We start from the raw sequence: 8,728 nt of genomic DNA, 5'->3' as shown, positions 1-8,728 counted from the left end.
AGGCCATCAGTCCCCTAGAACTTAGAACTACTTAAACCTAACTAACCTAAGGACATCACACACATCCATGCCCGAGGCAGGATTCGAACCTGCGACCGTAGCGGTCGCGCGGTTCCAGACTGAAACGCCTAGAACCGCTCGGCCACCCCGGTCAAATCACGAAAGGAACGAGCGTAAAATACCTACGTCAGCTCTATTAAAACGCACAGTTCATCCCTCTTCTATACGCTAGTCATGTTGTTCTGTCTGTAGTGTACATAACAAAAAAGTTCAATATTCATGAAGATCTCATAACTTAAAAAAGGAAGTTTCATACACAGTCAGTAAGGACATGAGCGTAGGAATTTACAGTAGTCTTCCACAGAAGATAAAAATTATTTCGTCATTCTCACATTTTAGTAAAACCCTAACGTTGTTCTTATTTGATCTCTGTTTCTATTCAGTAGCAGAATCTTTAGAGCATGTGAAATACAGTATAAACAATAAATTGCAAAATATCTTACTGCCAGGAGTGCAAGTTCTCTTGTAGATAAAGTCAATCGAACACACACACACACACACACACACACACACACACACACACACACACACACACACACATAAACACTCCTGAGAGAGAGTGCACTTTTATTTACATAACATCGAATATTACAAAATTTACTTGCGTTAAATTAATAAGAAAGTCACAAGAATCTATTAGAAAATGCGAAAGTGAGTAAAAAAAAGTGGAAATTGTGAACCTGCGGTACATCTAACTCTGCATCTGTATTCATTATGCTACAATGAACTTGTTTCCTATATTGTTCTTCTGATGGCATGAATCATAGATGTTACTAGCTACCATTCAGTTATAATAAATCGTACCAAGAAATATTCGTTTATGGTGGATCTTCAGCGAGTCTCCGGCCTGAACTGGAATACTTTTATAGCATGCAAGTTACAATTCCAAAATTATTTAAGCGCCAATAACACGTTTCCCGTCATTTTATTGCAACTAAATATACCAATAAATGATGGTTTTTCGAGACATCAGGCTGCTGATGCTTTAAAACGACATATATTTTTTTGTGAGTTACTTTGAACACAACGGTAAGGAGAGGTGGGCTACAGAGCGATGCAGCAGCTGCAATCGTAGGGAAGCTGGACAGGAGCAGAAATAATTAGCGAACTTCAGAAACAGTAAACAGAAGTTTTACTGAACTCAACAAGCGCAAAGAAACTTTATAAAAGAAGAAACAGCAATAAAATCCACCTGCTACAAGAAAGAAACTGAGAAGTGTCATGCAGTGTGAGCATTCCGCTATTAATGCGTTAACGAACTGTCGAAGGCTGACTGAGACTGAAGACTGCTGAAGACTGCAATCGAGACTGGAGGTGTAGCTGCTGCCAGTCACCCGTGTCGTGGTAGCAGAGGGCGCTCGTGTTCAGGGCTGCTGAAGGTGTGGCTCAGTGGGCGCGCATCGTTGGATCCACTGAGTCTCCACACGACCACTATCGGCGACTGTCAGAAGAGTACGTTTCTGTTTGCCAACTGTGAGATGCTGGTGGGGGTGGTATCGATCTATGATGCCACAATATTCATTGGATGTAAGCTATAACATAAAACCCATCCAAAATGGGCGAAACGTATCTGTTAGATTCGTTTCATACTATTTAATTTGTATTCAATGCTGTCATGCTCATTCATTTGTAATTTAGTTTTGTACTTACAAGGGGAGGCCGCCAATTGTGAAATTCGGATTCGATTCATACTGCGCATAATAACAGCCCATGGCCAGAGGTGTAATGTGGCAAAGCACCAAGATGCACTTCTCAACCACTGTCGAGAAAATCGACAGTTAAAAGAAACCGTTGCGGTGTAATACTCTCTACGATTAATACTTTTCTACAGCGCCGTGGCGCAGCGGTAAGCGCTCGGGTTCGTAATCTGAAGGTCGCCGGATCGAATTTCGCGCCATGTAACATTTTTTATTATTTATTTTTTTGTAATTCAACTGTATACACACACACACACACACACATATATATATATATATATATATATATATATATATATATATATATATAATTCCCGGCAATCAGTTGCAACAATTATGCATATAATAAGTTGTTGAAAGTCGTTTGTCGTGGAAAAACTGGCGACATCGAACATCATTACGTTTTCAGCAAACAAAGTTGTATTTCACAAATGTTATTCATTGTCTTCATAATGTTTACCACGTATAGTTAACGGAAGACGTAGAAACGATATTCCGAAACGAATACGTATAGTGTAAGTCAAACGTTCGAATTAGAATAGAGACCCCATGAACACAAATTTGCTGTGGCAAGTATGAAATATAAACTCCGTTACTCGCTCGTTACACTTGAAGGACAGATGTTGAATGGGCCGAAACGAGCCCCCGCATAACAGCGTAGTTGCCTGCTAACTTCGAAAGAAGGTAGATGCGGTCCCTAACGCAACTTGTAACATCGTCGAAAATTAGTGCGTACGTGAGAGCTTTGGTACACCCTGTTAAACAAACGGAAACAAGGAAGCGGTACAACTGGAGAGCGATCCGGTCCCTTCGCATGAAATTGCTGTGATCGAAGAAGATTCTATACACAGTGAAGTGGCGAAACAACAATTGAAAGATGCGTTGGTGTATTTTGAAAGCCTCCTTCGTAACAGTAATCGCATCGCAGCAGAACCGTCATCATCAATCATATATATATATATATATATATATATATATATATATATATATATATATATATATATATATGTGTGTGTGTGTGTGTGTGTGTGTGTGTGTGTGTACATTTGAATTACAAAAAACAAATAATAAAAAAAAGTTACATGGCGCGAGATTCGATCCGGCGACCTTCTGATTACGAACCCGAGCGCTTACCGCTGCGCCACGGCGCTGTAGAAAATTATTAGTCGTAGAGGGTATTTACCGCAACGGTTTCTTTTAACTGTCGATTTTCTCGACAACGGCTGAGAAGTGCATCTTGATGCTTTGCCACATTACACCTCTGGCCATGAGCTTTTATTATGCGCAGTATGAATCGAATCTGAATTTCACAATTGGCGGCCTCCCCTTGTTAGTGTTTGGCCCCATTCAGTGGTACACAGTTACATTAAAGTATCAGTTTTTACAGTAAGCACCTAAATCTACGTAAATTACCTACAATTTGTGCTCCCAAATTTCGTTTCTCTCTTTATGATCTGTATGAATGAGTGACTGTCTGTGTACGTTGAATTTGTCTTTTATATGATAGCAGTACAGCATCGGGCTGTATGCTGTTGTATCACCAGTGTAGCCAAAGTAGCTTTCTCAGTCAAGGTAAAGAGATTTGTACCGATCGGTGTCCATTCGAAAGTAGCTAAATTCGTGGAGGAAAGGACCCCTCGGGTCTCTCCATGCTGCCTGGAGGAAGTTCGTTGCAGGGAGAGCGTGCTGCGTCAATCGGGATTGTACCTTCGGTGAGTGAAGAAGTTATTCTTAAGATCGCCTTGGCGCTGATGAGTGTGTTAATGTGTTACGGTGTGTAGTTGTTCTAAATGATGTACACGTTTGATTTGCTAGTTCATTTTCAGGTTCGGAAGACGAATCCTTCTATTTTTCAGAGTTCAGCCACAAGTAAATTTTCTGTATTTAGTAAGTTTTTCCAGTTCTTGCTTTGCGTAACCAGAACACGTGGTGTAGGAAGTTCATTACTCCAGCACAAGTTTAAAATTTAGTTGCCTGACTTCTCTTTTAACTGGAATGTATGTGTGAACTTTTCTCGTGTGTATGTGGTCTATTTCTTCTACTTTTCGTTTCAGTTTTGAGATTGTGTAGCTTTTTTCATAACACGTGTTGGTCATTTCACCGTATTCAATTTCAGTACCATCTCAATATGTTTTATTCTTAAATCTGCATGATATTTTATTGCTATTTGTGCCTACAGGTTTTACATTTGCGTTCTTGAAATTTTCACGAGTCATGGTAATTTTCCTTTGTTCATGAATATTTACGGCATTTGTGGGTATTTCACGCCGTCACAGCTAATTTCATGTGCAGGGCGATGCGGATAAATTTCTTTGTCGGAAGGTGTTCATAGTATTCGCATTCACTATAATTCCGTGATAGCGACAGGGATGAACCTCTGAGCCTTTGACTTATTATGATGGGCAATATTCTTTTTATCTCTATTCTTTGTGTGTGAATCGTGTATATTTATGTAAACTTTTCCCATACGCGCCTGATTTACTTTTCATTCATCACCACAATGTACCTCAGCATTCAATGTAATAATAATATAAGTCAGTTAATTAGTCAAATAACAACCAATGACAGACGATAGTTTCGAACTACTTTGTGAATTTTTAATATGACGTTTCATTTCAAAAAAATGGCTCTGAGCACTACGGGACTCAACTGCTGCGGTCATAAGTCCCCTAGAACTTAGAACTACTTAAACCTAACTAACCTAAGGACATCACACACATCCATGCCCGAGGCAGGATTCGAACCTGCGACCGTAGCGGTCGTGCGGTTCCAGACTGTAGCGCCTTTAACCGCTCGTCCACTCAGGCCGGCGTTTCATTTCAATTAACTATGTAAAATAGTGATGACTGTTTATCAGACAAACCCCTCCCCTTTTGTAAGATTATTTTTAACAGATCCCGCTTCTCGTTTCTGGAGCGCAAAAGGCAGGCCTTATATTTGTAGACTTTTGTCTGATTATCTTGTTCTTTTTGTTGAGGCTTAAGCTCCTGCTTGCTCTGAATCATTTGATATAACTTTTGTACTGGAATTGTTCCCACATGCTCATTCCGTGTATTGGGCTGGATCTTTTTATGAATATTAACACGTTAGTTATACTTACCAATTCAGTGATTAATTCAGTTTTTATATTAATTTTTTCCAATTCTAATTAAATTTGGTGGTGACCCAGCAAAATTTTATCGCACACGAAACTTACAGTAGACAGCAAAGTTCCATATTGACTAACCTCCCTCAGTTTCAGTTTGCAAATCACTTTCCAGATAACCATTCGCCCATTAATAACCACTTATGGGCTTCAACTGAAGTCTCTAGTCTCTGTTCTGAAAAGAGGTGGGGTGCATGTCACATAGATGGCGCTCTCTCGTCTCACTGGTCTACGTTACAACGCATGTTCAGAATATCTATCATGCTTTATATTGTTCTACAGGTTCGGAAAGACTCCGCAGCATGCTTTTTCCACGTTATGACGTCAGAAACACGGCTCGCTCAATACCGACATTCGAATGTACGATCTGGGTGCCAACAGCTTTAGTGGCTTCTCTTGCTGACGTTTGGGCCACACCTCTTGCTGTGAGCAAATACGCATTATTGTCTTGTTGAAATATCCTATATTCCTCAGAAGGCATTCATCAGTTACGAGTGAACAGGGTCTAAAAAAGAAAAATCGGTCCTGTGCCCTGGGAACTGAACCCGGATTTCCACATCCTGAAATTCATGTATTTGAGTTACGTCCGGCATTTAACATACAGGAAGCGAAACTGTCTAAAATTCACACATGCCCAAATTTTAATTTTCTACTTTCCAGGAGGAGGGGATTGGAGGGTGCGCGCACAAGTTGGGATGAGGGAATGTACTTTTACATAGTACAATTGGCTATCTCCGGTTTCTCATAGCGTCAAAATTTAAATTTCCCACCAGGGATGAGAAGAAAGGGGACGTTGAGATTATCAACATGTTCTGTCATGCTCTCGTAATTTTCCCACATGGATTACAAGAGTTTTAATTTAATAGAGCTAGGTAAACTATTCACAAAATGTTTATAAATATAGACATACAGGATCTTCTGCTAGGAATACATCTATATCTACATTTATACTCCGCAAGCCACCCAACGGTGTGTGGCGGAGGGCACTTTACGTGCCACTGTCATTACCTCCCTTTTCTGTTCCAGTCGCGTATGGCTCGCGGGAAGAACGACTGCCGGAAAGCCTCCGTGCGCGCTCGAATCTCTCTAATTTTACATTCGTGATCTCCTCGGGAGGTATAAGTAGGGGGAAGCAATATATTCGATACATCATCCAAAAACGCACCCTCTCGAAACCTTGACAGCAAGCTACACCGCGATGCAGAGCGCCTCTCTTGCAGAGTCTGCCACTTGAGTTTGCTAAACATCTCCGTAACGCTATCACGCTTACCAAATAACCCTGTGACGAAACGCGCCGCTCTTCTTTGGATCTTCTCTATCTCCTCCGTCAACCCGACCTGGTACGAATCCCACACTGATGAGCAGTACTCAAATATAGGTCCCATCCGTGTTTTGTAAGCCACCACCTTTGTTGATGGACTACATTTTCTAAGGACTCTCCCAATTAATCTCAACCTGGTACCCACCTTACCAATAATTAATTTTATATGATCATTCCACTTCAAATCGTTCCGCACGCACATTCCCAGATATTTTACAGAAGTAACTGCTACCAGTGTTTGTTCCGCTATCATATAATCATACAGTACAGGATTCTTCTTTCTATGTATTCGCAATACATTACATTTGTCAGTTGCCACTCCCTGCACCAATTGCCTATACGCTGCAGATCTTCCTGCATTTCGCTGCAATTTTCTAATGCTGCAACTTCTCTGTATACTGCAGCATCATCCGCGAAAAGCCGCATGGAACTTTCGACACTATCTACTAGGTCATTTATATATATTGTGAAAAGCAATGGTCCCATAACATTCTCATGTGGCACGCTAGAGGTTACTTTAACGTCTGTAGACGTCTCTCCATTGAGAACAACATGCTGTGTTCTGTTTGCTAAAAACTCTTCAATCCAGCCACACAGTTGGTCTGATATTCCGTAGGCTTTTACTTTGTTTATCAGGCGACAGTGTGGAACAGTATCGAACGCCTTCCGGAAGTCAAGGAAAATAGCATCTACCTGGGAGCCTGTATCTAATATTTTCTGGGTCTCATGAACAAATAAAGCGAGTTGGGTCTCACACGATCGCTGTTTCCGGAATACATGTTGATTCCTACAGAGTAGATTCTGGGATTCCAGAAACGACATGATACGCGAGCAAAAAACATGTTCTAAAATTCTACAACAGATTGACGTCAGAGATATAAGTCTATAGTTTTGCGCATGTGCTCGACGACCCTTCTTGAAGACTGGTACTACCTGTGCTCTTTTCCAATCATTTGGAACCTTCCGTTCCTCTAGAGATTTGCGGTACACGGCTGTTAGAAGGGGGGCAAGTTCTTTCGCGTACTCTGTGTAGAACCGAATTGGTATCCCGTCAGGTCCAGTGGACTTTCCTCTGTTGAGTGATTTCAGTTGCTTTTCTATTCCTTGGACACTTTTTTCGATGTCAGCCATTTCTTCGATCGTGCGAGGATTTCGAGAAGGAACTGCAGTGCGGTCTTCCTCTGTGAAACAGCTTTGGAAAATTGTGTTTAGTATTTCAGCTTTACGCGTGTCATCCTCTGTTTCAATGGCATCATCATCCCAGAGTGTCTGGATATGCTGTTTCGAGCCACTTACTGATTTAACGTAAGACTAGAACTTCCTAGGATTTTCTGTCAAGTCGGTCCATAGATTTTTACTTTAGAATACACTGAACGCTTCCCGCATAGCCCTCCTTACGCTAACTTTGACATTGTTTAGCTTCTGTTTGTCTGAGAGGTTTTAGCTGCGTTTAAACTTGGAGTGAAGCTCTCTTTCGCAGTAGTTTCCTAACTTTGTTGTTGAACCACGGTGGGTTTTTCCCGTCACTCGTAGTTTTACTCGGCACGTACCTGTCTAAAACGCATTTTACGATTGCCTTGAACTTTTTCCATAAACACTCAACATTGTCAGTGTCTGAACAGAAATTTTCGTTTTGATCTGTTAGGTAGTCTGAAATCTGCCTTCTATTACTCTTGCTAAACAGATAAACATTCCTCCCTTTTTTATATATATATTCCTATTTAGTTCTATATTCAGGGATGCTGCAACGGCCTTATGATTCCCTGTCCTGCGCTTACAGAGTCGAAAAGTTCGGATCCGTTTGTTATCAGTAGGTCCAAGATGTTATCTCCACGAGTCGGTTCTCTGTTTAATTGCTCGAGGTAATTTTCGGATAGTGCACTCAGTATAATGTCACTTGATGCTCTGGGCCTACCACCCGTCCTAAACATCTGAGTGTCCCAGTCTATATCTGGTAAATTGAAATCTCCACCTAAGAGTGTAACATGCTGAGGAAATTTATGTGAAATGTATTCCAGATTTTCTCTCAATTGTTCTGCCACTAATGCTGCTGAGTCGGGAGGTCGGTAAAAGGAGCCAATTATTAACTTAGCTCGGTTGTTGAGTGTAACCTCCACCGATAATAATTCACAGGAACTATCCACTTCTACTTCACTACAGGATAAACTACTACTAACTGCGACAAACACGCCACCTCCGGTTGCATGCAATCTATCCTTTATAAATACCGTCTGTGTCTTTGTAAAAATTTCGGCAGAATTTATCTCTGGCTTGAGCCAGCTTTCCGTACCTATAAAGATTTCAGCTTCGGTGCTTTCTATCAGCGCTTGAAGTTCCGGTACTTTACCAATGCATCTTCGACAGTTTACAATTACAATACCGATTGCTGCTTGGTCCCCGCATGTCCTGACTTTGCCCCGCACCCTTTGAGGCCGTAGCCCTTTCTGTATTTGTCCGAAGCCATCTAACCTAAAAAACCTCCCAGTCCACGCCACACAACCCCTG

The sequence above is a fragment of the Schistocerca cancellata genome, chromosome 7 (assembly GCF_023864275.1).
Source record: "Schistocerca cancellata isolate TAMUIC-IGC-003103 chromosome 7, iqSchCanc2.1, whole genome shotgun sequence".
In the NCBI taxonomy this organism is placed as follows: Eukaryota; Metazoa; Arthropoda; class Insecta; order Orthoptera; family Acrididae; genus Schistocerca; species Schistocerca cancellata.
Note: the sequence above shows the minus strand (reverse complement) of the source record.